A 23,449-nucleotide genomic window follows, 5' to 3' on the forward strand; every position below is an offset into this window, starting at 1 on the left:
TTCCCGAAAATTCTGAATTGAATACTTCATCCGTTACAGCGACTCCACCTCCCAACCAGCAGGCGTTAGTGGTGCCAAGAGCAGACGCCAATTTAGGAGCCAAACCTAAGGTTCACAACAGGAATATGGAACAGTTTTTTTCCTTTCCCATGAAATTCAGAGGAACATCCAGGATGAGGTCGAACAGCAGAGGTTGCAGAAAACAGAAATTCTCAGGGGAGTTCCAAGGTATGAGACAAAGAAACAAGAACTGAATCAACTCGTTTTTAACTTTTCTAATTTGAAACAATGTGGCTGATTATTCTCTGTTGAATAAGGGACTATCCTTTATTCCTTCTCAACCAAGTGATCTCAGTGAACTTTTGATTGACCTCAGGCTATTTGGGCGTGCAATAGCCCTGAAATTAATGTTTCCTATTGACGATGGGACTGGTTTACAAACAGCATGTATATTTAAGCATAAAGTTCATTTGTTCCAGTATTGCCTTCAAATGTAGAATGTTTCATTCGTTTATGTGAAAATGAATTTTATGCATATTTTTCGAGATTAGAGTGAAGATGCATGTATTTTAACTTAAGTAAAGAGCAACAGTATTCACTGAACATGTTATCTAGTAATGATCATTTAACAATAAGACCAGCCGACAAGGGAGGGGGGATAGTACTTCTAGATACCCATGACTATATTACAGTGATGTATGATATGTTGAAAGATGACAGCACTTACTGTGAGATTGACCACAAATAGTTTTTGGATATCATTGTTAGAGTGCATGAAGACCTGTATGATTTATTAATATGTAGACAAATAATCCCAGAGCTTTATGGTTATTTTCTGGTTGAAACACCTTTAATACCTTACATTAAAGGCTTGCCTAAGGTACACAAAAATATTTTACCCCCACCGATGAGGCCCATAGTAGTAGGTAATGGCTGGGTTACTGAAAGAATCTCCATATACATTGAGAGCATTTTGGGACCATTGGTAAGAAAGATACCTACTATACTCAGGAATAGTTACCAGTTAATTAATGAACTTACTACTTTCATAGATGGAAGTTTGAATCCATCTTTCTTATTAGTAACTATGGATGTTAAAAATCTTTTTACATCCATTCCCAATGACTATGGTGTTGAAGCGATTAGAAAACTATTATGTTCAGTCAATGATATTGATACGAACAAAGAAATACTCGTCTGTACTTTATTGGAGACAATATTGAATAATAATATTTTTATGTTTAAGGGTAGTTTATTTGCACAGAGATGGGGTGTCGCTATGGGCATCCCTTGTGCAAATTCCTATGCAAATCTGGTGGTTAATCATTGGGAAAGGAAATTTCTTTTTGGAAATACATCATTTGCACAGATAATTTTTTATAGGAGGTTTGTGGATGATGTATTATTCTTTTGGAAGGGCAGTGTTGATGAACTTAGAGCTTTCATTAGCCACTTAGAATCAACCACTAGCTTCTTAAGATTTATGCTGGACTTCTCATACAGTCAAGTTGATTTTTTAGATATCAGCATTATTAAGGATTCCATTGGGAATATTTCCACCTCTCTGTTTAGAAAATCATGCTGGAAGAATGCGTTATTGCACTATACCAGCATGCATCCAAGATTTGTTTTCCCTAACATTGTCAAGGGACAAAGCATTAGGATTAGTAGAATTTGCAAGGATCCTTTGAATATGCAGACTGAACTGAATTTCATGCGAACCCTATTTATTGACAGGGGTTATAATGACACCATGGTGGATAATATTCAGAACATGGTTTTGCAGGGATTAACATCCACTGACAGGGGCACTTATTTTAAAAACAAGAGATATTCACAGCGTCAGACTCAGGTCACTTTCTCAACCAGATACACCAATGATAATAATAAAATAGTTGAGATAATAAAGAGGAACTGGCAGCTACTGACAATTGACCCCAAGGTCCTTAATATTGTAGGACCCACACCTAGACTCACATATAGGAATAGCAAGAGTCTAAAACGAATCTTATGCAAGGAACATCCACATATTCAATGGGATACTTCCGGGGTAAATAAGCTAGGTACTTATAGTTGTAATAAATGTAAGATGTGTAAGTTCATAGTTAAAGAACAGAATTTTAAACATCCTACCATTGAGTATATCTTTACACCTAGGTTTTATGCCAATTGTCATAATGAAAACTTGATTTATTTAGCAACGTGTACACATTGCGCTGCATTTTATGTTGGGATCACTTCGAGGAAATTAAAGGATCGAATTTATAATCATATATATGATATAAATAAACAAGATATACGGAATGCTTTAGCAAAACATGTTGCTGAGCATGTGAATCTTAGCTTTAGGTTTAGAATACTACAATTGGTGAATAAAACCAATAGAGGGGGTAATATGAATTATCTGGAATATGTGGAGCTCTCATGGATTTTTAAGTTAAGAGCCCATATTGAACCGGGACTGAACCAGCATATTAGCATTAAGCCAGTATTAGAGGCCCGCAAATACTAGATATTGGATATCTATATGACTAATCATTAATATATATATGTCATTCTCTAGTTTTAACATTATATTATATTATTTTATTTAGTAATTATTTATTACTGAAGATTGAATGTTATATATTGTCGTTGTTACACCATTAGGTCTTATGATACCATTTATATATGGATTAGATATTTGTATTTGTAGTATAGGTAATTTGTTTTTGTTTTTGCTTTTGTTTTTTGTTTATATATCAATTACGACTGAAAGGTTCATTACTTTTATATATGCCTATACTGAAGCTTGTTTGTTGCTATAGTATATGAGCCCTGTTTCTTTAAGGTTTGAATGCTTCTGTTGATTAATTATTGCAATTATTCAATTAGGAGTTATTGAGTTCAGTATTTAGATACTGATATTTGTTACTTGTAGTAAGATCTGAAGAAGCGTGCTATGTTTTGCATGTGAAAGCGCTTATTTTATTCAATAAATACTGGATTTTATTGTTTGTGGTGGTCGTGTTCAGTTTTATTTTCATTTTGCTTTCTTTTTGGAATTGCGACCTTTGGACGGCTGCTGGACTATTTCACATTTATTTATTTTCTTATTTTGTACCGGTTGCTGTCACACCCATGGATGAACCAGGTGTTGAGCTGGACTACAATCCTGAGAATATCAATCTGAATCAGAGGTGGAGTAACATTTTTGCTACGCAAAACAACCCCTTGCTTAACCTTGAATTGTCTTTGCCTGCTGTATCATCGTTTTCAGGTACCACTGACAATTTAAAAGAATTCAATGATTTAAGTAGAGAACTAGAGAATAACTTATATAAGCTACAAAGATTAGTATGGCAAAGAAGGCATATGGAAGCAAGCCTGCATTTTCATCTAATTCCACGCGGCATGCGGGTTTTATGTAAGCCGACCTATGGGGATAGTCATCCTGAACTATTGAAACGGTGGCAAGAATTGAATATAGAGTTAAGTTATAAATATATGAGACTTCTTATTCACTATTTTTCCCCCCTTGAAGCCGAATTGTCACAACAAGTAGAGGCTTTGAACAAGGATCTACGGGCGCGCTTCAAGGGAGGATTATATAAGAAAAGACTTGACACACTCTATACACAAATAGCCCTATATAGTGATAAATTTCAGCAGACGAAATATCGTAAGCTGCAACGAGACTATAGAGATTTTTCATCGGGACAGGTGTTCCTTTGGCCAAGAACTAATCGTGGCAATGAACAAAGGGGTTCAAGAATTGTTAATGACAATGCACACAATAGGGACTCTCAGTGTAATAATGTTTCTGAAGTGAGGAATGATGTTCCTTTCAGTTAGATCAACAAAACGGGTGACAACATGATAAATGAATCTGAGGTTCCAGTTACGTCACTTCCTGAAAATTCTGAATTGAATACTCCATCCGTTACAGCGACTCCACCTCCCAACCAGCAGGCGTTAGTGGTGCCAAGAGCAGACGCCAATTTAGGAGCCAAACCTAAGGTTCACAACAGGAATATGGAACAGTTTTTTTCCTTTCCCATGAAATTCAGAGGAACATCCAGGACGAGGTCGAACAGCAGAGGTCGCAGAAAACGGAAATTCTCAGGGGAGTTCCAAGGTATGAGACAAAGAAACAAGAACTGAATCAACTCGTTTTTAACTTTTCTAATTTGAAACAATGTGGCTGATTATTCTCTGTTGAATAAGGGACTATCCTTTATTCCTTCTCAACCGAGTGATCTCAGTGAACTTTTGATTGACCACAGGCTATTTGGGCGTGCAATAGCCCTGAAATTAATGTTTCCTATTGACGATGGGACTGGTTTACAAACAGCATGTATATTTAAACGCAAAAGTTCATTTGTTCCAGTATTGCCTTCAAATGTAGAATGTTTCATTCGTTTATGTGAAAATGAATTTTATGCATATTTTTCGAGATTAGAGCGAAGATGCATGTATTTTAACTTAAGTAAAGAGCAACAGTATTCACTGAACATGTTATCTAGTAATGATGATTTAACAATAAGACCAGCCGACAAGTGAGGGGGGATAGTACTTCTAGATACCCCTGAATATATTACAGCGATGTATGTGTTGAAAGATGACAGCACTTACTGTGAGATCGACCACAAAGAGTTTTTGGATATCATTGTTAGAGTGCATGAAGACCTGTATGATTTATTAATGTGTAGACAAATAACCCCAGAGCTTTATGGTTATTTTCTGGTTGAAACACCTTTAATACCTTACATTAAAGGCTTGCCTAAGGTACACAAAAATATTTTACCCCCACCGATGAGGCCCATAGTAGTAGGTAATGGCTGGGTTACTGAAAGAATCTCCATATAAATTGAGAGTATTTTGGGACCATTGGTAAGAAAGATACCTACTATGCTCAGGGATAGTTACCAGTTAATTAATGAACTTACTACTTTCATAGATGGAAGTCTGAATCCATCTTTCTTATTAGTAACTATGGATGTTAAAAATCTTTTTACATCCATTCCCAATGACTACGGTGTTGAAGCGATTAGAGAACTATTATGTTCAGTCAATGATATTGATACGAACAAAGAAATATTTGTCTGTACTTTATTGGAGACAATATTGAATAATAATATTTTTATGTTTAAGGGTAGTTTATTTGCACAGAGATGGGGTGTCGCTATGGGCACCCCTTGTGCAAATTCCTATGCGAATCTGGTGGTTAATCATTGGGAAAGGAAATTTCTTTTTGGAAATACATCATTTGCACAGATAATTTTTTATAGGAGGTTTGTGGATGATGTATTATTCTTTTGGAAGGGCAGTGTTGATGAACTTAGAGCTTTCATTAGCAACGTAGAATCAACCACTAGCTTCTTAAGATTTACGCTGGACTTCTCATACAGTCAAGTTGATTTTTTAGATATCAGCATTATTAAGGATTCCATTGGGAATATTTCCACCTCTCTGTTTAGAAAATCATGCTGGAAGAATACGTTATTGCACTATACCAGCATGCATCCCAGATTTGTTTTCCCTAACATTGTCAAGGGACAAAGCATTAGGATTAGTAGAATTTGCAATGATCCTTTGACTATGCAGACTGAACTGAATTTCATGCAAACCCTATTTATTGATAGGGGTTATAATGACACCATGGTGGATAATATTCAGAACATGGTTTTGCAGGGATTAACATCCACTGACAGGGGCACTTATTTTAAGAACAAGAGATATTCACAGCGTCAGACTCAGGTCACTTTCTCAACCAGATACACCAATGATAATAATAAAATAGTTGAGATAATAAAGAGGAACTGGAAGCTACTGACAATTGACCCCAAGGTCCTTAATATTGTGGGACCCACACCTAGACTCACATATAGGAATAGCAAGAGTCTAAAAAGAATCTTATGCAAGGAACATCCACATATTCAACGGGATACTTCCGGGGTAAATAAGCTAGGTACTTATAGTTGTAATAAATGTAAGGTGTGTAAGTTCATAGTTAAAGAACAGAATTTTAAACATCCTACCATTGAGTATATCTTTACACCTAGGTTTTGTGCCAATTGTCATAATGAAAACTTGATTTATTTAGCAACGTGTACACATTGCACTGCATTTTATGTTGGGATCACTTCGAGGAAATTAAAGGATCTAATTTATAATCATATATATGATATAAATAAACAAGATATACGGAATGCTTTAGCAAAACATATTGCTGAGCATGTGAATCATAGCTTTAGGTTTAGAATACTACAATTGGTGAATAAAACCAATAGAGGGGGTAATAATATGAATTATCTGGAATATGTGGAGCTCTCATGGATTTTTAAGTTAAGAGCCCATATTGAACCGGGACTGAACCAGCATATTAGCATTAAGCCAGTATTAGAGGCCCGCAAATACTAGATATTGGATATCTATATGACTAATCATTAATATATATATGTCATTGTCTAGTTTTAACATTATATTATATTATTTTATTTAGTAATTATTTATTACTGAAGATTGAATGTTATATATTGTCGTTGTTACACCATTAGTTCTTATGATATCATTTATATATGGATTAGATATTTGTATTTGTAGTATAGGTAATTTGTTTTTGTTTTTGCTTTTGTTTTTTGTTTATATATCAATTGCGACTGAAAGGTTCATTACTTTTATATATGCCTATACTGAAGCTTGTTTGTTGCTATAGTATATGAGCCCTGTTTCTTTAAGGTTTGAATGCTTCTGTTGATTAATTATTGTAATTATTCAATTAGGAGTTATTGAGTTCAGTATTTAGATACTGATATTTGTTACTTGTAGTAAGATCTGAAGAAGCGTGCTATGTTTTGCACATGAAAGCGCTTATTTTATTCAATAAATACTGGATTTTATTGTTTGTGGTGGTCGTGTTCAGTTTTATCCTCATTTTGCTTTCTTTTTGGAATTACGACCTTTGGACGGCTGCTGGACTATTTCACATTTATTTTTAACATTGATAGAATGCTAGGTTTTGCATTAGCATGACTTTTCTGCAGGTTGTGGAGTCTTATACTCAGGATATTTCTCATTATTTAGTGACATCAATCCTCAGCTATTTACCACACTGGTGCAGATTGTCGGAGGCACACACCAACACTATGCGGCGAACCTGTGGTCATTCTTAGGGTTGCCACCTTTTCGACTGCCCAAAGTGGGACATGTTCTGTAGAGATGTCAGATTTTCCAGGACAAAACATACCTACAGCCGTGCATAGTACTGAACTTTAACCTTTTTTGTACATATAATAGCTTATTCTAGTAACATTTGAATTGCTTATCCTACTTCGCATAACATATTGAGGATTCATATATAAAATAACCGTTTTATGCGACTATTAAAATAAATTAGGAAATAAACTCTCAGGACATTTGCTATGTCTTGATTTTTTTCACAGGACACAACTGCCTACAGAGGGATTGTTACTCGCAAAGTGGGACAGGTGGTGATCCTAGTCATTCTGCGAATATCCGGACAGTTGAGTGGTATGGCATGGGCCTCTGTAATATGCTGTTGTGTTCTGGCACAGCAGTAGCTCAGCATTAAAGACTGCAGTCGGAACGTGCTGACAGACAGTTGGGTTTCAGACTTCATACTCCAGACATTAATGCCAATGTGCAAACTGTTATTCTATCAAATTCTATGTTTCTAAGAGATATGTTTACAGATTGTCCCTGATTTTGGACCTTTGTCTCACTTATATTCACGGCTCTGTCCAGATATCTTGCTCACACAGGTTGACAGGTATGGTCAGTCACGACTGCACACAGTCAGTGTCCCTCACACTTGATCAGGGTTGACCTGTTTACGTAGTGTCTTCCTCGCCCTCATGCCATTTTCCACTTTGCAAATGTGTGCATTATATTCTGCCTCCTATTCGTGTCTGGACACGTGCTTCACGGGAAGGTATTTTATCCTGGGTGGTAGGTTATGCATGCCCACTTAGGGCTGGAGAGTGTCATGGACCTCCACTGCACATTCTGACTTGTGTCCAGATATCTACTGGATTGGACATCATGTCGTCATACCCATTCTACTATTTACACAAGTTGGTCATCCCGTGAGGGATATCCCAAAAATTGGTCAAAACCAAAACAAGTTAGATAACGAAGATTTTTGTGGCTGCACGAAAATGTGCAGGGGGTTTTACCTGCAGGAGATACATGGTTTGCAATCCTGACACTGCCTCGGGTGACAATACCTACTACATATGCGTAAGGGTCACTGTGTGTAGCTGTTTCTGCAACAAACCAGTGGACCAAGTACGGCTGGATTTGGTGGACGTTCTGGTATGGTGGCAGGTTGTGTGTTGTGGAGGGTATGCTGGGTAGGCTATTATGCATCCAGGTGTGTTGCGTTTGTTATGGCCAGTTCCATCAGGACCCATCTGTGGGTATGTGATGGTGCCGTATCTATACATTTGTCTCGCATATTTCCATATTCATATGTTTGTGGGATTGTGTTCTACACTAGGGCCTGTCTGCTTGTCTTGCAGCTGTTTCTACATGAGGTTGTGTTTCTTTCCACTTCAACCGCTGCCACCTCATACACCTCCGGTTCACCTTTTCTGCATACGACACAAGTATCGCCTTTGAGGAATTTACCATTAAACACACACCCCTCACACGCGAATTACTCACACCCCATAGAGCACTACTTTGGTTGTTGGCCCATGACACGGCCAGAGTTACACATTGACTGCCCTACATGCGTCGGGTACCTTTATGGTTGTGTGGACTACCCTGCCATGTTTGCTTTCCACATGCTATACCTCACGCACATAGGTACACGCCCTTACTTCACTTTCATTACTTGGTTGGTGTATCCGGGTACTACCCGTTCGACTGTGTCACATACACGTTCGGATTATACAGCTGACTTCCAGAGTTTGCCAGCCTGTTCTACTCATTGGTAGGATGGCACCTTTTCCTATGTCCAAGCTATTCCTTACACATGTCCAACCATTGTGGACATTGCCTCCCCACAGTCAACGGTTGTGTTTCCACCTTTTCAATTGGCCACAGTGTGACATAGGGTTACCACCTGTCCCACTTTGCGAGGGACAGTCCCTCTTTGGGCAGTTGTGTCCTGACATGTAATTGTCAACATGGCAAATGTCCTGAGATTTTAGGACAAACATATTTCTTATATTTTATGTGATAGTTGCATTAAACAGTTAATTCTGTATCTGAAATACCTGACTGTTATGAGAAACAGAATAAGCAACTAAAATGCTACAGGAATACGCTTTTCTGTAGGCAAAACAGTTATGTTCTGTCCTTTGTACTGGCCGTGGGTATGTGTCGGCCTGTACAGTCTGATGTCTGTACCAAACATGTCCCACTTTGGCCATTTGTAAGGGTGGCAACCCTACTGTGACAGTTGCGGTGAACACAGCATATTTTACAGGCCAACACATACCCACGGTCAGTTTGGCAGATAGAACTTACAATTCTTGCCTATATCTAAGCTTATTCTTGTAGCATTTCGGTATATTATTCTGTTTGTTATGACATTTATGTATTATACGTCCAGTGAAATATGTTTAATGCAACTATTGCATGACGTCTATGGAGGAATTATGTCCTATATTCTCTGGACATTTGCCAGTTTTACATGTTTGTGTCAGGACACATCTGCCCACAGAGGGACTGTCACTCGCAAAGTGGGACAGGTGGTAATCTTGGTCGACGGTATGGATCATACTGTTCCTTTTGGCCTACATGTGTCCATGTTGTTATGGCTCGTTTATATGCTCCTTCTGTTTCGTTTACATGCGTATGCTATTTCCTATCACATTTGGTATGTGAAATACGGACATACCTTTTGTATGTGACTATTACATGGCTTGTGGGATATGATTCAGGCATATGTTCACTACCTATATCTACATTTCTCCTCATGTATTTTGTTATGGACACATCTGCACAGCTATGTTCCCTCCCTCAAATTATGGGTCGGCTGGTGACCCTCTCCGTTGGACTGGATGTACCTACTGGCGGCGCACTAACATCTGATACGTTTCACTTCCACATGGTATAGCTATCAGCACTACGTTGGACTACAGGCACACAGTTTTCCTGTCATTTGTTCATGGGTAGGGACCCATTATTCCAACTATGCATTTGTGTTTGACTCTTCATTTTCTGTTTGGAGGGACTCTGCTTTACATACGTTTCAGTCTCCACCGACACTGATAGGTACGATTACTATTGCTGGCGGAATATAATATTCAGCAGTTTAGGTTGCTCCTCGAAAGCCGACATTGACACACCTCCCTGCGCAACTTCGATACGCCCCTTGCACTCGCGCACGTTTCCTATGCACGTGGCTGTGGCGGCTGTGCGCCTTCATTAATATGCATATGGCGCATCTACTCCACATCTATGCCGCACGGCCGGCGCAAGCCTTACGCCGGACTTGCGCCGAGCTTCATGAATCCGGGGGATAGTGTTATCAAGTTTTCCTTCATTCCTGGCTTTATTTACTATGTCCGTAACAGAGAAGAGAATGGTGCTAGTGCTGTGCAATGGGCCGAAGCTGGGCTGTGTGGGAGTGAGGAGTTGTTTTTGAAGGAGATGTCGGATGAGTTGTTTATAAATACATTTTTCACGTATTTTGGAAAGTGGTGAAAGGATGGTTATGGGATGGAAATTTGCTATGTCAGAGGGATTGCCACCTTTGTGGAGACGGTGACATACAATTTTTCCAAAGGTTTGGAACATAGCATTCAGTCATGTATCTATTAATCAGAATAGATATAGGGTATTCTATGACATCTGCTGCTGTTTTTAAGTATTCTGACGGTAGGTTGTCAACTGAGGGGGAGCAAGGTTTTAGTTTGTGAAGTAATTTTCTGACGTTGGTTGTAGGAACTGTTTTCGGAGTAAGCAAGTTTGGTTAAAGTACAAGAGAGGTGGGAAGCCTTCCTGTTTGTGAGGAGTTGTTGGATAGAAGAGGAAGATGATTAGGTGCGTCAAGTATGTTAGGGTGGGTTTTTATTGAGGGCAGGTGTGCTAGCAGTAGAGCAAGAGTTGAATTTAGTTGTAATTTCTATATCTGAGCTTTTTAGTAAAGTGTTAGGTTTAGGATTAGTACCTGGGTGCAGTAAGTTATTGACTGAAGACCATAATTTTGAGGGTTGGATTTATGTTGATTTTCAGGGTTGCTATAGTACATATTTTTGTCTATATTTATTTGTTTTTTAGTTATGTTTCTAAGTTCCCTAAATGTCTGCAGAAGCTGGGGAGTTTTGTTAGCTATCCATAATTTCCAGGTGTTGTCTTTTTTTTGCATAAGGACTTTAGTATTGGTAGACAGCTATAGGGCATGGCTGGATTTAATCATTTTGCCTCTAAGGGGAGCACAGCTATTGAACACATCTAGGAATGTTTTGCTGAATGATAATACAGCTTTCTCTAATGGGAGGTGCTTTGGGACAGATGGATTGTAAGGTGGCTATGAATTCACGTGGATTAAATTTACAGAGATTTTGCGTGAATTTACATTTATAGTTATGTTGTTTTGGTTGACGAAAACAAAGCCAGTGTGTAAATGTTGGAAGGCTGTCACTCACCGAGTTAGAAAGTGTCCCAGAAAAAAAATATTTGGAAAAGTCTGACACTATGATCCAGTCTAAAGTACTGCTTTTATATGAGCCACTGTTAAAGTCTGTAGGTGTATTGATTAGCTGAGTAAGGCCGAAAAGGTTGATGCTTGAGCTTGGAAACTTGGCGGAAAAAGTTTGACAGTCTATATTCACATTGCCTATTATTATTTTTTTGGAGAGGTATGGGTTAACCAGTGGAGAATGTTTCCTAGTTTGTCTGTATTTTTCTGAGGGATGTAAAGGACTATGATACAGAGTCATGTATTGTCATTTAGCTTGAGGAAGGAGATTATAACAGTGTGCAATTTAAGTAGTTGGTTTCTATAACTAATTATTTCAAGGGAGTTTGAGTATAGGAGAGCTGTTTCACCAGCTTTTCTAGTTGGAATGTTGGCTGTGATCATATTTTAACTAGGGGACATTCTTTCAGAGTCTGTTACATTGGGAGCCATGTTTCTGACATGGCTAATATGTCAGTGGAGTAATGGTACATCTAGGCATGTGGTTCTGAGACTTTGTTGTTGATTCTGTGAATGTTACTGGAGATGATGTTTAGTAGTTTTTGACTGGAATGCTGGTGTTGGTGGAGGTTTGTTGATTGCTCATTTGAGTGGGCCCGGGGTTGTGGTATATATATCATAGGTTCATAGGTAGGTACTAGGCTATCGGCCCAAGGGCCTATGTAAGCCTAGCCAGCAAGGTACCATAGCTTACGCCACCCAAGAAAGTTATCCACGCAATAATATTTTGGGGATGAAGAAAGGAGTCAAGTGGTCTTTCTTAAAGGGGTATTTTAGTTTTTTTGTTTAATAAGGGATGTTTTACATGGAAGTTAAGAATTTTGTAATGGTAAAGGTTCATGTAGAGGTCATTGAAAAGATAAAAAGATGTGATTGTGGGTGTGTGATTGAGGCTATTAGATTTTAAGTAGGAGGTGATGGTAGGGGAGTTCTTCAAAAAATACAGTCTAGAAGAGAGGATGGATAGAGATACAGAGAAACTGAGGTAGGCAAAGAGATCATAAGATAAACAAGACCATGTGATTGTGTACACAAAATGTGAGAGCTCTAGGGAAGGTACACACTGAAAATATATACAACAGAAAATTAGCCAATATGACATAGCAGGATCAGAGCCTCTTAGATAAATACAGCTGTGGCTTTTATAGAAATAAAATATATTTTGGGGAGGGAGCTGAAGGCCAATACTGCAGATAAGTCTCTCACTATTTGTAGTTTTCTACATATAATATAGCAGAATTAAGTAGTTAAGTAGTTACAAACACAAGTGAAGGTGACTTCAGGAGAGACTGCAGTTTTGTTAAGTATTTGTCCTTTTGTCTTTGTTGGTTGTTTGTTTTGAATTTTTATTTTTTGGCATCCTTAGTAAAATGCATGCACCCTCTTACTGGAGTTTTCACAAGCTCATAGTTTGGATTAGTAGAGGTAGAGCTCTTGTTTTCAGCAAAGAGATGTGATGTCAGAAGAGGTTTAAATTTCCTTTAGCATTTGTTTTCTCAATGTCTTGGGTTGTTTTAAATTTTTATTTTTGGGAGTCCTTAGCAAAATGCATGCACCCTGTTACAGGAGCATTTGCAAGCTCGGAATTTAGATTAGTGGGGGAAGAGTACAATCATTGAAGGACTGCGACTTCTTATAACCTTAGTAATAGAGCTAAAAGACAGATGCTGATAACCTTTTTACTTTTAACACTTTTATTGAATTATCACCTAAGACATAGGCAAACATACATTTCTATAAAAGAAAACAAACCACATTAACATATTCTCATTTGCAAACATTATACATCACATGCATTCTTTTCTATATTTATCAATTCAACATTACATCAATTAATCACTTCTTGCTTTCCTTTAAACTTCACTCATTCTCCAAAACATTTTTCTGCATGTATTGTTCCCACAATTTCCATTTTTTCAATGTAATTTGCTTCTACCCTTTTCTAAAGATCACACTTCCAGCTATTTTATCTCTATAATGATATTAAATATTTCAAACATGGTTTAGACTTTTAATTTCCATTTTCTAGCAATTGTTTTTTTTTTTGGCAGCCACCAGAATTAAGCTTAATACTGCCTTACTATGTCTCGGCGATTCAGATTCTGAATCCCAGCTAAAAAAAAAAATGTCCTTAGTTACACCCATTTGCTCACCCAATATTTCTGACAGAGAACTCTGTAGGGAATTTTTAGAGCCTGCCATATCATTGTACTACAAAAACATATGCTCCCAGTCACCTCTTTCTTCCTCATCACACTTCCAATATTTGCTATCTACCTGAGGAAAAAATCTTTGGAGTCTGCTTGGGGTATAAAAATATGTATGCAAGCACTTCTAAGCAAACATCTCAAATCTTCTAGACTTTGTTGCATATTTGGGAGCCATCCATATGTCTTTCCATTGTTTCCTTGTAAATTGCTTATCCAGTCTCTCTCTCCAATCTTTTCTAACCTCCTCTAATTAATTCCTATTGTTACCATGCAGCATTTTTATGCCCTACTAAATATCCCTTTTTTTAACAGCAGCTTCTGTTCTAGTTCCAATTAAAAATTGTACTAGAACAGGTCTTTCACTTAGGATTCCCCTATCTCTTTACTTTGCCTATACTCAGATATCATTTCCTGTTAGGGAAGGCAGTCTGTAGTCTACAGTGCAAATGTCTTCTTGACTCCTTCCCACTCTGTTACCTTTTCTTCTGTAAATATTTACTCCCAATACTATGGTTACTTTGCCAGTTTTCTCCAATAAATTCCAGACTCACTTGTCTGTTCTCTGTAACCCTAATTGCAGTAATCCGTATTGGCAAAATCTTCTTTCTCCATTCTTGTGTTGTCTTAGTTCTTAGAATACTTTCTTTTACTTTATGAATATAATATTCTGTGTATTATTCTCCTTAAGGCTCTACATCTTTTTCCTTATTTCTTGAATTCCTGCCCTCTTCCTGTGTAGCTTTAAAATATCTCTTTAAATCAGTTAATCTCAATCCACCTTGTTCTATTGGAAGGGTTAACTTATCCCACTTGACGCTTGCCCATTTCCCCTCCCTAATAAAATCCTTCAACTCTTTATTAATTATTGTCCACAACATCTCCTCTGGTTGACAAAAATATCACTGACCTGTATATAAAAATAAAAGGACTAAAAACATTTTTTCACTGCTTGTATATCGCTATCCATATCAATAAATAGGAGCTTCCAGTTTCTTAGTTTTTTATTATCTTTTGTTTAGTCTGTTTCCACATATCTTTAGCTGCTATAATAGAATCTTTTTTAATCCATATTCCTAAACAGTTAATTTTGTTAAATCCCCATAAAAGTTGGTATTGCTAGTCTAATTCATGTGTGCGGGTACATAGTTTACAACTCTAGCCTTTATTTTTCTTCATTAATTTTACATTCCAAAAATATTTGAAACTGTCTCAAGATGGTCCACAACACTGAGATGTCCTTTTCTGGTTTTATCAGGTATAAAATAATATCGTCTACAAATAAAGTCAAATTTTCTTGATTACCATAGCAATTATATCCTTGAATTTCTGAGTTCCTTATTTTCTTTGCGAATGGCTATAAATATAAAGTAAATAACATAGGGGAAAGAGAATACCTCACCTGGTTCCTCTGTTCAGACACAACTTGCCAGAAAGGAACCCTCCTGCTTTAATTTTTTCCTCTGAGCCCTCATATATCCTCCCAAATAACCTTATTATTGTGCAAGGGAATGCAGATGTTTCCATTGTCTTACTTCTATAATCCCAGCTTACTCTTGAATGCTTATACTGCATCAAGATTCATCATCAGCAGTGACATTTTCTCACACTCTGCTTCCCTCTGGATCATCATTGTTTTATTAATGTTGTCAAATGTTTGCCTCCCCTTCATAAAACCACTTTGATCCATATCTATCAATGTTGGCAACACATTTGTGATTGTTTCAGGTATTATAGACATAAACACTTTATAATCATGGTTTTAAATTGAAATGAGCCTATATGAAGCTGGGTCTTCTAGGTCTTTAGGTATTACAGCCACCACAGCTTTCTTCCAGGATGCTGGTGCTTCTCCTACCTTTAAAATGCTGTTAAACAAAACCTTCCCAATCTTTATCCTTTCTTCCATCCCAGCTTCTAAACTTCCACAGGAATACCACTTATTCCTGGAGACATTCCTGCAGATTGATTGTACATGACTGTTTTTATCTCATCTCCTCCTATCTTAACTATTAATTGTTGAGCCTCATGTACCCCTAACCTTGGCTTATTTACATCTTCCATAAATATTTCCATTTGTACTATTTCTTGATTTCCACATTTCTCTACTTTATACAAGTTTTCATAAAATTTCCAAAATATTTATAACACTTCTACAGGCTCTCTGGTTATTTTTCATGGTATAGGCTCCCTAAGTTTGGCATCAAACATTTCCACTTTCTGCTGCCTAAGTCATTGTGCTCTGGGATTATTATCAAATAACAGTTATTAACAGTACTCTTTCTAAACTGTTGCATATTACCCAGATACTCACTTATTTTTTCTTTAGCACTCTGCAATTGCACATTTTCTTGTTCTGAGATATTCCTCTTATTCTACAATACTTTGACTTTTGTCAGCCCCTCTAAATAACTCCTATTACTTTTTAACCATATTCCTTCTTCTTTTTATTTTATTTCTACCGTATTCTTAAATTCCACTTTGATTTTATTCCACTCACTAACTATAACTTCTGAAGAAATCTTTATCTTCCCTAATAACTCTTGAATAATTTCCACTACCCATTCCTTAAATTCCTCTCTTTTTAACTTGTAGGTGAGGAAGTGTCAGTGTTCACATTATCTCTAGCGGTGAGAGTTAGGGCACCTGCCAGTAGCCTTTGGTCAGATCAATAGTGGTTAGATACTCAGCCACTCCCATCTGTTCTAAGGCTTCAACTGTCCTATGCATGGGGTAAGCGTCTGATTCTATGTGACTGTTTAATTTTCTGTGGTCTACACAAACCTGGTGCTGCCATCCTTCTTTGCTAACAGCATCACAGAGAAGGCCCAGGGATGCTGGACTCCTGGATTACTCCCAGTTCCAACATTTCCTGTATCTCCTCCCTCAGAGACTGTCTGTTTAATCAAGCACCCTGTAAGGGGCCTGGTTGATAGGTCTTTAGGGTCCTATATCCACATGGTGCTGCACCAGGTGGGTGCCCCAGGTTTCCCAGTGAGCATGTCCCCAAACTCTTGTAACACTGCTCAGATTTCTCAAAACTGGGTAGTGGAAAGTCACTGGGACATTCTATCCATTCCACTGAGGTGTCAGTCTGAGACTTATTGAGGGGAATCAGTCTCCAGATACCCCTCAGACTCCTCCTGCCACCCACTACAAATACTCAGCACAAGGGCTTCCTTATCATGGTAAGGCTTCATCATATTAACATGGTACAGATTGTGCCCCTGCCTCCTGCCTAACAGTTTTACCATGTAGTTAACACCAATGACCTTCCTTACCACTATGAAGGGTCCTTCCCAAGCTGCCTGCAACTTATTGTATCTGACAGGAATGAGTACCATAACCTGCGGTCCCACAGCATACTCTTGGGTTCAAGCATTCCTGTTATACCAGACCTTTTCCTGCTGTTGGGCTCCTTCCAGTTTCTCCCAGGCCAAGCCCATGAGCTCCATAAGCCTTGTTTTGAGGTTTAGGACATATGCCACAACAGACTCCTTGTGGGATTTACAGCCACCCTCACACTGATCATGAATTAAATCCAAGGGCCCCCTCACACTATGTCCATACAGCAACTCAAAGGGTGAAAAACCTGTGGATTTCTGGGGTACCTCTCTGTGCAAACAGCAAATGGGGCAAATATTTGTCCCCCTCTCTCTTAAACTAGACTGCAAATTCCCTAAGCATGGTCTTCATTATAGAGTTTAACCTCTCCACAAGACCATTAGTCTGGGGGTGATAGGGTGTAGACTTTAGCTGTTTCACCCCACTGCACTTTCACAGACAAGCCAGCAGGTCTGAGATGAAATTGGCACCTCTGTCAGTCAGTATTTCTCATAAGAAACCCACCCTGCTGTAAATATCTAATAAAGCATTTACCACCTTCTCTGCCTCAATGGAGGACTGAGCCACTGTCTCAGGGTATCTAGTAGCATAATCTACTAACACCAGGATATACTTCTACCCTGTGGAACTTAGGGTACTCAGAGGCCTCACAATATCTGTAGCTACCCTCTGAAAATAGCTCCTCAATCACAGGCAAAGGCATCAAAGGAGCTTTGACCTTGTTTCCTGCCTTTCTTCCTTTTTGGCACTGCTCACAAGTTCTGCAGTACCCTGCTATATATATCCCTTACAATCCCAAATCAATAAATGTTTTGCATAATACATCTCTTGGTACACTTTATGCCCATATGACCTACAAAAGGAATGTCATGGGGTATGGCTAGAAGTGCCAGATGGTAGACTCTGGGCACTAGTGACTGCTGTATTACCTCACCCTCTAACCCTCCCTCAGGGGTCTACTGTCTATACAGTAACCCTTTGTTCCAGTATACAGACTCCCCCTTTCCTTAAGAATCAGGTGCCTCCTTAGCCACCTCTCTTAAGCCTCATAATGTAGGGTGTGAGAGCTGAGCCTGACTCAACTCCACCTTTGTGACCCTTCTCAGCTCCCCTTCCACATGAATTCTGGTATCTTCTGACAGCGATGCCTCACTGTTAGTCTGGGTACTACCATTCACCTCTGCCCTTGCAGTTACACTGTCCAAAGAAAATCAGTACCTATCACCAGCTGTGCCTCATTTTTGAGCTCACTGTTACAGGGTAGCTTCCTCCCTGAAATAACCACATCACCAGTCCCAGCTTCAAGTGTGGGGTCTGTCTGGGTCTCCCCAGGATAACAGACCAACATGCCTGTCTTCAAGCCTGACTGTGTGTAACTGTATGCACACAAGGTACTACATTATCAAAATCATTCCCTATCAAGACATCTGCAGGGATATCCTCAAACACATCTACTTGCTTGCTTCCTTTTCCACCCTCCGAGTGAAGGTGAATCCTAACTAAAGGTATTTGGAATGGGGTCCCTCCTAAAACTCTGACTGGTAGGACACCTATTGAAGTCATTGTCAGCTACAGGACCCCCTCCATGAATCAGGATACTCACTCTGTCTATTTGGATCTATTTGAGTCTATCAAGATATATCCAAACACCATGGCTTTGGGTGACTTTAACTACCCATCCATTGACTGGGTAAATTACTTGTGCTGTAACCCACTTACCCAAAGGTTCCTTGACTTCGTTAACTCCAATGAACTGGACCAGCTGGTTGACACCTCTCAAGGGGTGCCAACATCCTTGATCTGGTGCTTACCACTATGGAGGGCCACTGTAGTACCCCCACTATGAGGTCTTCCTAGTGAGATCTGACCACAAATCAGTCTCATTCGAAGTAAGTATCACACCTGACCCCCCCAGCAGCAACTAAACTAAATAACTTCTCCAAAGCAGAATATAACCTCTTACAGGATGGTATAAATAGCTTCAGTGCACCTCCTCCCTCAGATGGAACTGGCAATTATACAGAGTTCTACACCAATGCTTTATACAAACACCAGTATAACTTCATTGACTTGGCTATACCTGATAGGACCAAAAGAAGCTCCTCAAGGAAGAGCAAACCTGCCTGGTGGATAATTGCCATTAATAGACTTTGCAATAATAATAATAAGAAGAATTTACTGTCTAAGAGTAAGAGGGAGTCAGCCCTAAATTGGAAACATTCCCTCTTCTGCTTAGACAAGCAAATAAGACTTCTTATGAAGTCCTTCAAATCAAACTATGAATCCAATTTAGCTTCCTCAACTAAGGACAATCATAAGACATTCTTTAGTGACTTCCGTAACCTAAAGGGAAAGGCCCAGATCTGTGCCAAATTATTAGTTAATGATATGACATATACTGAGACTGTGGATATAGATAACCTGTTAGCCAACAGGTTCTGTGAAAACTTCACTCCCGTCCCCACCACACGTACCTCATGACATCTCTACCACCTGTCCTCTACCTTCTATCTCTAAAGAGCAGGTCATGAATGCCCTCTCTAAGGCCAAAATATACAGCATCCATGGGACCTGATAACATCCTAGGATGTGTCCTACATGGGCTCAAACAAGAATTAACGACACCATTGGGTACTCTTTTCAATCATAGTCTAAGCACCAGCTTCACCCCAGCTGATCCCTTTGCCCAAAGGTGGTGCTTCCACTGACCCTGGGAACTATAGACCTATTAGCCTGATTAGCCTTAACTACAAGGCCATGGAGCAAATCCTCATGGACCTTATCAACAAAGATATATGTAATCTTCAAAACTTGACCATACTCAGTTTGGATTTGTCAAAGGGAGATCATGCCTATTAAACCTGGTGCACTTCTTCAAGACAGTCACCAAGGCCCTAAAAGAGGAGAAATCTGTGCATACAGCCTACCTAGACGTAGCTAAGGTTTTGGCACTATCCTCCACTCAGGCATCATTGACAAACTCACCCAGCTAGGTATCAACTCTTATATAGTTAGATGGATCACTAACTAGCTCACTAATAGAACCCATATAGTCAAAATAGGGGAATTCACCTCCAGCAGCAGATCTGTGACCAGTGGTGTTCCACAGGGATCAGTCCTAGGACCTGTACTGTTTGGAATCTATTTCTCTGAAGCATACGCTTAAACTAAAGATCTGTGACTGACAAAGTTTGCTGATGACTGCAAACTGGGAGCAGTCATAGAATCTCCAAATGATGTCAACATCCCACAAGAGGGTCTTACACAAACAAATGAATGGTGGCAAAGTCATGGCCTTAACTGTAATGCAAAAAAAATGTATTATCATACCTTCCAGTAAGTGTGATGTTTCTGCTAACTACCACATGAATAAAAACACCCTAAGTATGCACTCAGTGGTGAGAGACCTGGACACACAGGTTGACAACAACCTTACCTTTGATCACCATGTCTCCAGAGTGGTAAGAAGGGCATTCTATATTGCTCATCTCATAGGTAAGGCCATTGCCTCCAGAAAAAAAGAATTTATAACCTCCCTGTACTCTTCCCTCATCAGGCCAATAATTGAGTACAACGCCCATTTTGGTATGTACCTTTCCAACCATCTGCAGCAATTGGAGAAACCACAAATGTTCCTCACAAGGAAAATTCAAGGTCTTCAGGATCTGTCCTATGTGTATCATCTGAAATTACTGTCACTTTATTCTGTTTCATACAGACTACTCAGAAGCGATCTCTGCCTTGCATACAAGGCAATCACTGACCCTGCTTTATTGGAAATGCTGCATATCCATAAGTCAATTGGTACATGGGTTACTTGCTCTAAAGACCTTAACCTGGTATGTAACATTAATAGACATGCTGGAGGAACAAATTTGTCTCCCAGAGGTTACCACAACTTTGGAACAGACTCCCACTTCATCTCAAACAAAACATTGGTCCTCTTCAAACTCAGTCTGGACGATTGGATGCATAACCATAAATTTACCCTGGGCGTTCCACCTGTGTCCCTCTTGAACAGGGGCAATCGGTGCTCATCGTGGAAATAAGGGTAGAACTTGGCTAGGCTTGTAAGGGCCCTATGACCATTAGCCTAGTAACTTCCTATGATCCTATGAGCTTATGATAGCTTGATGGAAGGGTATAGCTAATAGAAGCAGGAGGGATGAGGTTGTCACTTAATGGCTAGAAGAAATAAATTATAGGAGATTGATAGGTGGGCCTCCCTAGTGACTGATAATAAGGGCATTGTTTTGTGCAAAGGGTTGAAAGGTGAGGAGTTACAGAAATTAAGAGAAAACTGGGAAAGCGAGTTACAAGAGGAGGATGGCATAATGGTTCTGGTGTTTACCTTACAGGCACAAGGTGCAGGATTTGAGTCTTACATGGAATAATTGGCTAGTTTTAAAATGGCCCATAAAAACAGCAAGCCTAGTACTAATCTATGGCAGTATGAATGGCAACTCAGTTAACAAAATATGTTACAAAGGCAAAAAAAGGTTTACGATCTTTGCTTGACAATGTCTGCAAAGATATTTTTATACTCTGGTTAGGTTGGCAAAAATTTTCCTTGGAGCATCTGAAAGTTGTTGGAGATTCTCCATGGAAGAGAGAGGTACTTGGATGCATGTATTTTGGGACTGCACAAAGTTGGGGACTCACATGGAGTTAACAGAACATTTTTAGGTATTATGGGGCAGGCAGGGGAATTACATTTTTTTCTACTAGGGTCAGATGAGCAGGTATTGAAAGCATGTAGCAAGTTGGTGGGAACAGCAGTGTTGGCAAGGAAGAAGGCTATAACAAAAAGATGGAAACATCTCTCCTCCAAATGAGGAAAAAGTGAGGAAGATTGTATATCAAATACTAAAAGGGGAAAAAACACTGTAGAGGGGAAACTGTCAGAAGACGTTTAGGAAAAAGTGGAAAGTGTGGAAAAAAATGAGAGGGTGTGCTCTGGATAAAGTGAGTTGAATATAAATGAGAAATCCAAGTTGAGTGAAAAGAACATTCTCAAGATATAGGAACTTGTGCTTAGAGGTTGGGCTATTATGTGGGCACTGCCAAGATTATATGGCAAAGTATCAGAGGTTGAGAAAGTGTAAGATAGGGGTGAGTAGTTTTTGTGAATTTCTCTTATTATTGTTGTGACTCATAACAATAATAGAAATGTTATATATTTTTTTCTGTCACTGTATGCATACCGGTGTTACCTTTGATAAGTGTCATGCCTAACACAAAAACAGAAAATCAGTTGAAAAAAATAATAACATTGCAACACAGTCCAGCCTAAATCAATTTATCCACTTGCCAGTAACTTGCTGGTTTCCATATGAAGCTTGGACTCAGTTTATTAGTCTAAACAGTGACACACTCAGGACAAAATAACCTAGACATGGTAAAGACTGACTCTGGAAAGGAGGCACTAAGGAAAAAAGATATGTAAACAATCCATGCTAGCAATGTTTGTACATAAGGATCTACATCAGGTACTACTTCTGGTTTAACACCTGAAGACCCAGCACTGACTGTATACCTGCACAGGGAAAAAATGAATACTGTCTTGCATCAGTGAGACACCATTTGGTAATTTCCAGGCAGCATTTGATATGGGAGCCATGGTACCTTTATTAAACATCTGTGAACCCACAGTAGAATTTCTGCCAATTTCTCTTCTCTTTCAGGGCACTCCCAATGGCTCATTTCTGGCTTTTGTTCTTCATCTAGTGACCAGTTGGGTGGTAGGTGCCAACTAGTTTGTGTTAGCGGTGCCATGTTGCTCATCATGTAAATGCTACTACTGAAAAATGTGATATATGGGGGGAATGCAGTATTATTGGTATCTTGATAATATTAATTTCTTCCTCTCCTTTTTTTGGGAGCAAATGTCTGACTTCACTAACATACCTCTCAACCTGGAAACATCAAAAATCTGGACAAGGCCCATGAAAAATAGGCACAAATCTCTACACTGATTAACATCTAATTTGCATATATAATTACATAACCCCCCCCACTCCAATGGAATTGCAGGATAGCAACTTTCAAACGCAAACTGAAGAACAGACAACCAAAATATGGCACCAGAGTCCCCCTGCAGCCATTCCAATGTCCCATTACCTGGCGATTCCTCCCCATTTACCAAAAACACGAATGTGTGCATACTGCTTTACTTCTACAATGATTATTTGGATTTTATTTTTTTTCATTTTGCAGCACAACAATGCACAAACACTAAGAC

The sequence above is a fragment of the Protopterus annectens genome, chromosome 2.part0 (assembly GCF_019279795.1).
Source record: "Protopterus annectens isolate FY-2018-M chromosome 2.part0, PAN1.0, whole genome shotgun sequence".
Lineage (NCBI taxonomy): Eukaryota > Metazoa > Chordata > Ceratodontiformes > Protopteridae > Protopterus > Protopterus annectens.